The sequence below is a fragment of the Arachis stenosperma genome, chromosome 2, assembly GCF_014773155.1.
Source record: "Arachis stenosperma cultivar V10309 chromosome 2, arast.V10309.gnm1.PFL2, whole genome shotgun sequence".
Classification (NCBI taxonomy): Eukaryota; Viridiplantae; Streptophyta; class Magnoliopsida; order Fabales; family Fabaceae; genus Arachis; species Arachis stenosperma.
The window spans coordinates 99,151,752-99,163,138 of record NC_080378.1 but is presented as its reverse complement, the minus strand read 5'-3'; the positions used below and the strand labels follow the sequence as shown (position 1 = coordinate 99,163,138).

At 29.4% G+C, this 11,387-nt stretch overlaps 1 pseudogene; it reads right to left on the bottom strand.

Annotated features, from left to right (window-relative positions):
• Window positions 1-4,093: 4,093 nt before the first annotated feature.
• The window catches only part of LOC130963260 (disease resistance protein RUN1-like), a 110,777-nt pseudogene continuing 103,483 nt past the window's right edge, over window positions 4,094-11,387 (bottom strand).

Below are 11,387 nucleotides of genomic sequence, written 5' to 3'. Positions count from 1 at the left end.
GTTATTTTGATTGTTATTGATACTGATTATTTGAGGATGATTGTTTCGAAGATATTTAATATTTTGTAACTCTGATTGTGAAACTTGAACATAGTTCTTATTAGTATTTATTTTTGATTGAATAAGATTGATTAATAATTTTTTTAATAGCAAACTTGCAAATATTGGCTAGTGATAAGATTGGTTCTCTTAAGTATAAAACTGTTTGAAATAATTTATGGATGTTTGACATTATTTTTGTATAATTTTTTTTAATCATAGATTGAATAATGCCGATATTTAGGGAAAGGCAAGTAAATAAAAGAAAGGAGGAGTTTAACATCAAATGTAATCATCAAAGAAAAATTTTTAAAACTCTTCTTAGTTCTTTCTAATTCATTTTTAATGTTTACCATCAAAAGAAAGATTATTGAGTTTAAAAAACTAATAAAAAATTAATTAATGATAACTAAATATTATTAGTGAGTTAATAACCTAATTAAATATAATTTAGTTTGCTTAATGGAAAGCATTAGACCCAATTGGGTTCAAAGTCCGCTTCACTCATTCAAAGAAATAACGGCTAATCTCGAAGGAGAAAGAAAAGAAAAAATCTTGGCTGGCCCAACAACAAACTAATGAAGTCCAAAGTGATAAGAAATCTGAATAGCTAGTGTGTAAAAATGAATTTGGACCAAACAGAAGCACAGGGTCAACCGGTAATCCAAGTCCATTATTCACTCAACTTGGTTTTTAATTAAGATTGGTAACTCCATTTGCATCAGAACTAAACATAAGCCAATGAACTAAATTATCTCTTCTTTCTCTTTTCTCTTTTCTCTTTTCTCTCACCCACGTGAAGATAAAAAAAAGAAAGCAAGAAAGAAGAAATATGATTAGGGCTCAAATCAGAAACAAAAAAGTAGATTATCGTTTTCAAGCAAAGAAGAAAAAAATCAAAGAAGTTAGAATTTCAAAAAAAGATCACATTTTAAGGCTACAGTAGAGAAATATTTTCTCATTTATGCTTCGTCAAAGAAAGTTTATGAAATCTTCCTTTTGCATACATTGAATGAAATATCTTATTCAAATGGAGGTTATGAAACTTTACAACAATCAACGGATAAGAAACAAATTTGGAGTCAAAATTTTGATACACAGCTCAAATTCAAGAAGCAATATGAAAAATGATGAAAGAGAAGATAAAAGGTATGGATGTATGTGTTGTTGAATCACTGCGACTACCCTATCTCTCTTCTACGCCACTGCTGCTGTTGATATTGGGGAAGAAGAACTCAAACAAGTTGTTGAAGATAAGTTTCAAACTTTGGAAGTTTTACTCCTCTATTAAAGGAATAAATGGCCAATGATTGGAGCAAGGAGTGGGAGCACAAAGTTTGAGTTCTCATAACTTACAAAACGATAGCTTTTTCTTCTTCATGATTCTCAATTGAATATTCTGTTTTCTCAATTTAATCTTTTTTTGTTTTAATGAAAAAAGACATTACAATGAGGAATGTAATAAAAAGTCATTGAGTGAAAAAAAAACAGAGAGAGTTAGACTTGGAGAAAAGCTAAATATTTATTTCAAAAATTCTTTGTATATATTTCTGTTTTGTTATTATGATCCTGAGAAAATTCTTGTACTAAGTTAGGTGAGCACTTAGTGATTGTAAATTTAGGGTTAGGTCCTAGTCAAATCTATGTTAGGTAGAAGCTGGGTTTGTCCCAGATAGGATTGGGTTGAATACTAGGAAAATTGGTATATGTAATCTTGGTTAAAGATAGTGAAATTTCATCATAGTTGTGATGAAGACTGGATATAGGCTACATTGCACAAGGTAGCTGAATCAGGATGTATCGCTGTATTATTTCTCTCTCTCTTTGTTCTAATTTTGGTAAGAAACAAAATAAAATTGTCTCTTGCTTTTCATAATTAGAAATACTTCATAGCATTTATCCCTTCTCACAATTCTATTTTAATTCCTTCATTGACTAAAGACAAATTAAAAATATCTCCTATTTTTCAATTTGAGGTGACTCAATAAATACTATCAAATCCATCTAATTTAAAGAAAAAACAAATAAAATTAAAAAAAATCTAGATTCAACCCCTTTTTTTTAAGTTGCTGATATCCATTATAATCAACACAATTTTAGTGAGCCCAAACATATTCGTGTTTGTATTGATGAATCCTAGAATACTATGTATTGAAATACATGGAATGAAAGTCGAGCATTAGAATCAAAATAGAGACTCACAAGAAATTGTGAGAATAAATTAAAAAATTAAGAATCTTAAGCAAGGTTTGTTAGGTCATCTCACTAAGATAGATATGTTGATGTACTAACAAACATATTATCTCCAACACCAATAGAAACATGAATATTTCTTCTTTGACCTATCATGACCACCACCAGAAACACTAGAACATTCATCAATTTCCATATCATTATTATCACTAGAAATAATGTAATTATCACTTGAAACAATAACATCCGCTTGATAGTGCTCCGCATAGTGGTCAACCGGTTCATCATATATCAGATAAACTGTTGTTCTCTTCACAATGAATTTGTAACCAACAAGAAGAATTTCCACTTTGTTACCTGGTTCTATATGTGAAGTTATGGTTTTTCCCTCCTCATCTTCAAGAGAGGCTAGTGTGTCTTGTTTATAGACTTGAATGGTGGACTTTGTGTAATTTATGATTAACACGTTTTTAAGACATTCTGATAAGATGGTTTCTGGGGAAGAAGAATAAAGAATACGCAATGTCACTGCCTTCAAGTTACACCCATTCATTTGAGGGACTTCGAATATCACAGAAGAACCTTTGGAACCGAATGTTAACCAATACTTGTCACTGAACTCATTGGTTGTTGTCATCAACCCCTGTGTACAAATAAATGATTAATTTTATTTGATTACAAACTAAAAAGTCGTTGACCGTTAATAAAAGATATTGAATATCCATCATATGTTAGGGAAGGCATTATATTCCTATCCAAATTTGTGAGTACCTGCTCCACTCCTATGTGTTGGGGACGGGTAATTATTAATCCTGTTTTGTTACGGGTTTTTTTTTAATAGATTCTCTTATAGAGTGAGACAGATTTAAGTTTAAAGTGGATTCACCTCTATTTGTCTCGGTATAATAATAATAATAATAATAATAATAATAATAATAAAAATTAAGATTCAAATGACATTTAAAAAAAAATCTCTGGTTACTGAACAAACTAACACAATATTCAAGAAGACCTTGTTTTTTATTTTTTTGAATGGATTATTTGAATCTTGCATTTTATTTTTATCACTTTTATAATAAATTTTGAACTTTCACTTTTTTACTACCTACCATTAATATCGAAGTGAGTTTTTGACAAGTATAAGTAAGGTGGAATTGGATAGGGTGAAAATCTGCCATCTTGCTGTTATGCTATTCCTATATAATACATACTTTAGCAACAATAAAGAGTTAGTTACTAGCTTGCGGATAATTTTAATGCATTTTCTAATTATAAATTGATGAGTTTGGAAAACTCTAAACCAATTTGATGATGATCAAACATTATTAACTGTAAAATTATTAAGCTAATTTTGATTAATGTGCTGATTAAAATAATTTTGTTGTGCAGATTTTGTTTGGGCCGAAACAAAAGAAAAATTAACAAAGCCCAACTGTTGCATTATTAATTCAGCTTTGTGTTTAAAAGCTAGTTATAATTGGGCCAGAATAAATGTTAATGTTGCAAGCCCAAAACAAATGCTTTCTTGTTTGCTTCCTATGTTTGATCCGCTACACAACTTATCAGGAAAGCAAATGCTTACTAATTGGGCCAGCTTTTAATTTCAACACTACAAGCCCAAGTCTCACAAATGATGAATGTTTCCATTCTTGGTCCGAAACAAAAAAAAAAAAAAGGAAAGCTAAGTGCTTCCAACGGAACTAAGGTGTTAACCATGTGATGGATTTCAAAATCTATTACATTGTTAATTAATGCATGGGGAACATGAGAGAGAAAAATTCAGCTGATGTGATTGATGGTTATTATGACTTACACACCACTCAATAGGGAAGTAAAAGCAAGCTATGCCTAATTAATTTGATCAACCACTTTGTATTGCTTTTCTTTCAGATTCTTTAGTTCTCTCTCATCTCTTTCTTCTTTTCTCTTTGGTCTTTGTCCAGTAAACCATGGACGCCGTGCTCTTCAACGAAGAAAAGGAAAGAGTAGCATGCTTCAAGACCATCAAGCTAATGATGGCAAGAAAACATACCAAAAGAAAGATGAGCTGTGGCTAAGATGCTTACTAAATGTGGTTAGATTTGGTGAAGCTATCTTGAGCCTTTCATGCTCAAAAATGGAAGAAGAAGATTCGGCCAAGAGGGAGATTCTTGAAGCATGGCTTGTCTTCGAATCTGATCAACCACCACAGGGAGTAGCTAGAGTGACGAAGTGATGGTTGGAGGCAGAGTTTGAAGCAGATGAAGTCATCATCATCATGAGGCATCAAGGGCCAGAAATCCATCTTGGAGAGCAAGCCAAGGATGGAGAGTCCGGATTGATGAAGGGTGGTGATCAAGAAAGGACTAGAGGTAATTGCATGTTGGTTAATGCATGGTTATCTCTTCTCTCTCTGCATGGCCGAACCGGTTTGTTGAAGGAGGAAGAAAGTTGGTTCGGTTTTGGCTTCAAGTGTGGTGGCTTTCCTCTTGTTTTAAAAAGGGGGAACAACCACTGTTTGAAGCAAGGAGAAAATTTGAGAGTGCAAGGCACAGAGTTCTCAGAGCTACCTGAGCTAACAGATTTCTCTTCTCCTTCAATGTATTCTGTTTGTTATTTTTCTGTTTAATTTTGTCATGTCTTGAGTCTCATGGAAAAAGGCAAACAGTGAGGTTTGTAATGAAAAAGCCATAGAGCGGAAAAAGGCAGAGAGTGTAAAATTAAAAGAAAAGCCATAGATGTCTTAGAGGTCCTTTGTTCATCTATGTTGTGTATCATGATTCTGTGGGAATCCCCTTGTAAGTTGGGTTAGCACTTTACAAGTTGTAATCGGATTGATTATAGTGAAATTCCATCATGTTTGTGATGGAGACTGGATGTAGGCTGCACTGCACTTAGCAGCCGAACCAGGATACATCTTGGTGCAATCTTCTTCTCCTTCTACTCCATTTCTGTTTTCAAATACACAGGAGCAATAGCCAGAATTATCTCGTGCCAAGTGACGAGACAAAACAAAAAGTCTCGTGGTAAGGGACGAGACAAAACTGAGTTGCTCGTGTCCAGTGACGAGCAAAAACAGAAAAGTTTCTTCTGAAGGTCAGCTAGTGTCCTCTTGTTTTAAAAAGGGGGCTAAGATTCAACCCCCCCTTCTCTTAGCTACTGAAACCATCATAAATGTTTCAAGAAATTATTATTCAATTGGTTAACAGTATAAAATTTATTTTGACAATAATGTATAGAAACTAATTTATTTATGTTTAATTTGATTTTTAAATTTACCAAATAGCTAACTAAGTTCCTAAGTTTTAAAAATATTAAAGTTACATGATCAGTAAATATTATTATTTTTTGTTAATACTTAGCCAACAATAATTTACACTCATATTTACAGAAATTTTGCACACAAGAATTAATCATATAATTTGCACTTATATTTAATAGAGCTTTACACACATAAATCAATATAGTTTGTATCTATATTTTTTTAGAGTTTACAGATATAAATTAGTATACAAAAATACTATTTGTACACTAAAATTAGCCACTAAAATAAGCCATTAATGTATTTATGTATAAATATATGTGTGGTTTAATTTATTTTCAATGTACATTTATATTCTAACATATATTTTAAACTGGTGGTTGACTTTAATGATTAATTTTAATATACACATAGTATAACTCATTAGTATAATGTGTTAAAGATAATTTAATATTTGTACTGATTAAATGATGACAAAAAATTCTAAAAATTACTAGTTTCCAAAAAATTTTCTTTAAAAAAAATGCACAATTTTGAATAAGTTTGGTTTGTGTTTTTATTTTTTGGTATTTTTTATTTTCAAGATTTTGTTAAAAAAAAGAGAAAATATTAAAAAAATATTTTTTATTTTCTCTTTTTTCTTTTTAAATATTCAAAATAAAAAACTCAAACCAAATGTTCCCCTAGTACTAGTACCTGAATATTATAACCATAAATCACATTAATCTCTTTGCCACTAGCCTAATTAATTGAGCATTTTTAAAACCACCAAATTGATTAAATTAATTTCAGTAGAAATAATTTGAGAGAAAAACCTGTAAAATTTTGTCCTTAAGGGCGTTGGTGGCATGACTCTTCATTCCAACTTCAATTATAAGACACTTGAGTGATTCAGAATTGTGAGATTGATTGCTCAAATCAAATAGTTCTGAACCTTTGATATTCTCCATGACTAGTGACGTAGTTGGTGTTGCTTCTAGTTCCTTGTTGTATGTAGCAAACAAGGTAGCCAAAATTCTTGCTACACCTCCATTTAATTGAAGATCAGAGTCACACTTCACCCAGAGACTTCTAAGCTTTGGTAAATCTAATGGAATAAGTGCTGAAGAAGATGCTTGAACCATGGATGAGAGGTTATATTTACTTGTTGGTGACATCCATGACCAAATGAGAGAAGGAAACACATCACGTGAGAATCCTTCATAACCACACAGAGAAACATATCCAATGCTTTTTGATCTTACTATTGAAAATGGCACTTGTGTTATTGCAGTCTTATCTGCAATTAAAGTTACTAATGACTCCATTTGTTCTAAGTCCTCTTCCAATTTGTCAATCATTGAGCATCCGGAAATGATGAGAGTGGTTACAGATTTCAACTTATAAAGGCTTCTTGGCAGGTTGCCAAGGCTTGTGCAGTCTTCCAAATTTATTACAAGAATCTTTTTCAGATGTCCTATTGTGTCTGAAATTGTAGACAACCTGGAACAATCTTTGAGTAGCAGCTTTTCAAGATTTGGCAAGTATGAAAAGTCAGGTGTTTGTGTCAAGTTATGAGAGTGATTAAGATTTAGAACTTTCAACTTCTCCATGAACTGGAACAAAAAAATAAAAATTAGGGAATTTAATTTGTAAGGACACTAACCTTAAAAGTTCAAAAATGTTATTATCAGTAAATAAGTATTTTTGTTATTTATATATGTTCTTCAACATATTTTTAATATATATTTCGTATTTTAGTATATATTATATATGAGTGGCTGATTAGTGGCAAATTTTTTATATATATATATACAGCATGACCAAAATACTATGTTATTGTCCGTAAAAAATATGCCCAATAATATGGAAAAACAATAAAAATTAGTCAATATCCAATTAACATAAATTTGAAATGAAAAAATTTTTAAATTTTGGATATATAACTTTTTAATTTTTTAAATGCATGAAATTTCTATTGGTTAATTATTAGTCAATTTTTGTTATTTCTTTGAGAAGCCCGATAATTAATTTAATTTTTGCATGTATTAAATAGTTTAATTTGTTAAGAACAATACTCAACAGTTATACCTTGGCCTCTTTCCACACTAATTTGAGATTGCTGAATTCTAATTCAATGGCAACTAAACTTGCTTGATCAAAGTTGGAAGGTATGTACTTCAAATCGCATTCATGCCAATGAAGCCATCTTAGATGTTTCGGAAGATCTTCAAAATTTCCATCTAGTTGCACACCAGCAAGTTGAAGTAATCTAAGTCTCTTCATCATCTTAAACATTTTTGCCTCCAAACTAACCGAATTGGTCAACTTTAAAGTCAATCCCTCGATAGCTTTTGTCCCCTATAAATAAAACAAAAAAGGAAATACAAAGAATCAATGTCTAAATTTTATAGTAATAAAAATTCTGATATGATATTATGTCATAGAATTATTTATTTTAAATATTTTTAAATTGTTAGGTAGAGACATATTAATAAAATTGAGAGAATACGTAAAAAGAACTTGTGTATTTTTTATCGTACCATATGATTTGACAATACATGGTACACATCTTTTTGCAACCATAATCTGCTACGTTCCTCTGGCTCCTTTGGTGATTTCTCGCGAACAATTTCTCTCCCCATATCTCGTAGCAAATCATGCATTCCAAGCTTGTTATTATTGTCAATGGTGACAAGGCTTCGATCTACAAGAACACTGATTCCAATCGCAGCATCATATTCATCTAAAATATATATTACATCATTTCGGTCCATCCCAATAAAGAAAAACGCAATGTCAAGAAATATTTCTTTCTCTGTATCATCATTCAAACTATCAAAGCTTATTCTCAACTTTCTCTGTACTTGATCATTGGGAATTCTTTTCAGCTTATCCACCACACTTCCCCATTCTCTTACTTTCTTATCAAACAAAAATGACCCAATAACCTCAAGAGCTAAAGGTAGTCCTCCACAATATGCAACCACATTTCTAGAAAGTTCATCGAAATCTTCTCTAGGACATGGTTGTTTGAAAGCATGCCAGCTGAAATGTTGAATAGATTCATCTTGGTCCATTTCGGGCATTCTAGATATGTGATCAACCTGAAGCAGTTTGAGTAAATGTTCATCTCTTGTTGTGATGATTATTCTACTTCCAGGACCGAACCATTCGCGGCTTCCACACAAGGCTTTTAGTTGCTCTATCTTATCAACATCATCGAGTATGAGGAGTGCTTGTTTATGACGAAGCCTTTGTTGCAAAATGAATATGCCTGATTCAATGTTATGTATTTTGATCTTTGTTGTTTTGTAAATATCGGAAAGAAGCCTTTCTTGTAAATACACTTGACTGGTAGTACTCTGCTCCCACAATTCTCTGATGTTTGAAAGAAAGCAATAAGACTCAAAATGGCGGTGAATCTGATTGTAAATGGCTTTGGCAATGGTTGTTTTCCCAATCCCTCCGATTCCCAAGATCCCCAACAGCATAACATCTTTTGATTTTTGGTAGTTTAATAGTTTAATCACATGTTGAGCACGAGGTTGTACTCCAACTGGATGTTGTGCAACAAACAAGACTGTATTGTCCAGCGACTCAGTGATGGTTTCAATGATTTTATTGATATCTTCACTTTCATTCCTGTAATTAAGGAATAATTGGTAGTTAGTTATAGTGGTTTGTTTTATTTAGTTAATTAGTTTATTGGTCGTAACAATTCAGTGTTATGAGAGCTCAACTAACTCATTCTGTGCAAAATCTTCTAAAGATGTGACATGGTATTCTTCTATCTAGGCATGCATGCTATCGTTGCTGTGGCTAGCTAGGGATTCCATGGGGTGGGAATCCCATCCCCTTTCTCGGTCTCTGTTAAATAAAATGCCCCCTATTTCTGTCTTATTCCCATCCTAGGTTCTTGCTTATTTTTTTAGTGGGGAGAGTCGGATACTGTAGATATCTATGGATGTTATTAAGTTTTAAATTTTTCTTAAAAAAATTAACACAATTGTAACAAAATTCTATACAATTTAATTAAATATATTAAATTAAACACAATTTAAACATAAATTCAACATAATAACCTACACATAAAATTTTTAATATATAAGTTAAAATTACTTACATAACTTATATATATAAGAATATTTAAGTAAATTTCTTTTTGCAAAAGATTTTGCGAGTTTCTTAATCCCTGCCCCGTCTCCATTTATTCGCTGGAATGGATTTTCATCTATGTAAAAATTTTGTGAATTGCTGTTAGTCTTCTTGTCGTGGATAATTCTCGTAAATATCAGCAAGTGCAATTTTTTTTTTTTTTGTCATTCCTAGCTATGACAATACCTAAATAAAATCTAGTAGGTTGGATCGGAAAAGAAAAGTTTTTTTATATGAATTTAAATCTTTTAAGGTGAGGAAGTTGATAAAGTGATAAAGTGAAGGATTAATTACCATTAATTTTGTGATTTTCATAAAATATATGTCATACTGTCTTAATTTAAAAATAATTAACTCCTCACCTTATTACTTTACCAACTTTCTCACTTTAAAAAATTTTAATTCTCCTTACATGGATGGAGAAAAATAAATAAGTGAAAAAAAGATAAAATAAATATACAACATAATAGTCAAATTGATTATAAAAAAATGATAAAATAAATATATACAATATTATAGTCAAATTGATTACAAAGTAGTATTTAAATTACTATAATTATTTTTTAAAATATACAAAAAATGTTTTTCTATTTAAATAATATTAATATTTAGTTATTAAAAGAATAAAGTATATTTTTTATTTTTAATATTATTAAAAAAAATTTTAATATTTTTAATATGTAATTTGTTTTAATTTTGAGCCGAAAATTTTAAGTGTGTTTTAATTATATTTTTAAGTGTTAATATCACTGACAAAAATATTGACATGGCAATTATATGATGTTGTGTTTGTGGTAACTATTGATAATAATGTGACAGTAATACACGTTAGTATAAGATTATCACATCATATGTTATCTCATCTAAGAGTATAATTGAAACATATTGAAACGTCAATGATAAAATTAAAACTAAACCTTAAAGATAAAATTAAAATGAAATATAAATGTTGAGTATAAAAATAATATGTATAAGTTAGTAATTTTTTTTAAATAAAAATATATTGATAATACTTTTAAATCATATAACTTTTATTGTTATTAAGTCTAATACAATAATACTTTTTATTACAAATAAAAATAAAAAATTATGGTTAATACTGCATATACTTTTATTAAATTATATAAAAATGTTTTTTAAAGTGTATTACCTTTTATTATATAAAAATAATTTGTATATTTTTAAATTTTTTTATTTAATGTACTAATAAATATATGATTATGATAAGTGACTAAGTAAAAATTATTTGATATAAAATCAACAAACAGTGAAAATAAAAATATTTTATTTTTTATTAATAATATTTAAAATAAAAAAGAATTGTATCAAAATTTGATATGTAAACCCCTTTTTTAGTGTGTTTATTTTATTATTTATGTGCTTAATTAATACTCCATCGGTTTTAAAATAAATATCGCTTTCATTTTTTGGTTAATTGAAAGTAATGTATCTAAACAAGTGGTTTATCTAATACATTAATATTTTATTTAATTATTTTGTTGATCTTTATTATTTTATTAAATTTTTAATTAAATTTTTATATATATTTTTTTAATTGAGTTTCTATACCATATTAAATTTTGTAACTAAGTTTATATCATGATAAAAATATGAAAATTAATAAAATATTTTATTAAATTATATAGAATATTCATTTAAGTATAGACTTAATTATAAAATCTATTATGATATAAAATTTAATAAAAAATAATAAAAGTACAGAAATTTAATTGAAAATTTACGAAAATTAACTTTAATTTTTCAATGAATCTAAAAA